Here is a 1,371-nt window from a genome sequence, read left to right as displayed (position 1 = left end):
ATATATATAAACTTACGAGCACTTGGACTGAAAGGCTTGAAGAAAAAGAAAAAGAGGGAACAGAATTAAACCGTACGCTTACTAGAAAGTTAGTTCCATTTTTACGCTATAGAGATGGAATTAAGTCCGTTATACCAATCTATTAGGCTTAACTTAAATTTAAAAGCTAAATCAAGTTTATTATATTATATTTAATGATGAACCTTTGTTAATTCCTAACGAAGTACTTATTTAAGTATTAGCGCTTACTTAATTATTAACTTAATGACGTTTGTGTTTTTTCTAATATCACACAAGATTATTTTTTTTGTGGACATTCCTTTATTAATGAGTTTTAATTATTTATTTGTAGTTATTTTAGAATAACATTTTTTTTTGTTTCAGGTATCCACATAAAATCAACAACCCCTGCTAACGAAAATGGCACTGCTTTACCGATTCGCTCGTATACCCGACAGAGCGAATAGCCATGTATTCACATTCGTGGTCACGCGTAGCGTGACTCGTGACGTTGAAAGAGATGTCACGTCGAAAGAATTTTGTTGCGGACACCAAAGGTGGGCCATCACGTTCTCAAGAACAGATAAAGTCCTTGGAGTCTATCTCGTCTGGAAGTCTACGTCTCTAGCAATGAGAGTTTACGTCGATTTCTCTTTCACCATACTTAATCGCGAACACTTCTCCGTCAATGAGGCTTTCTCTGGCAAACAGGTTAGTGTGATCCCTTTTCTTTAGTATTGAGTTATATATTTTTTAAAATATAATTTTAGTGTGAATGTGCTTAATTATCACTATTATTTATTACCCAAGACTGTGGCAGATTTCAATACTTATCAATAAATAAAATAAATAATAGCAATAAAAATAAAGTACTTATTCAGATTGAGAGTAATGTATGAATTACATTAATCATTACTGGTTTAATTTCATTACTGTTAAAACAACGTATATATTGTATCCTTACCTTAATATGTATGTTATACATAATATTCTACCTAATGAAATTTGTTCCGTTCTAACGGAAGACTCAAAACATATGGTTAATTAGCCACACCAGCACCCCATGTGGCAGAAACAAATGATACACACTAGCGACCCTTGGCCATAGGCGGTCTTTTCTTTCATCTATTCTGCAATGAATCATGAGTAAGGACACCGCCGAAGACCCCTCCGGTTGCCGAGGAGAGGGTATACGTAGGGTGTAAGTCCACATATTTCAACATACTAACACCATCATCATCATCATCACTAAACCCCATTCAAAATTTTTTTTTTTAATAATTTATTTATTGATATTTACAACTGTATACACATATATACAACAAGTAAATTTGCTGTAGGTGACATAGTGACATGATAAAAACATGTGGA

Source organism: Halyomorpha halys, unplaced genomic scaffold (assembly GCF_000696795.3).
Source record: "Halyomorpha halys isolate HHAL.00 unplaced genomic scaffold, Hhal_1.1 Scaffold2060.1, whole genome shotgun sequence".
In the NCBI taxonomy this organism is placed as follows: domain Eukaryota; kingdom Metazoa; phylum Arthropoda; class Insecta; order Hemiptera; family Pentatomidae; genus Halyomorpha; species Halyomorpha halys.
This window is presented reverse-complemented; position numbering follows the sequence as displayed.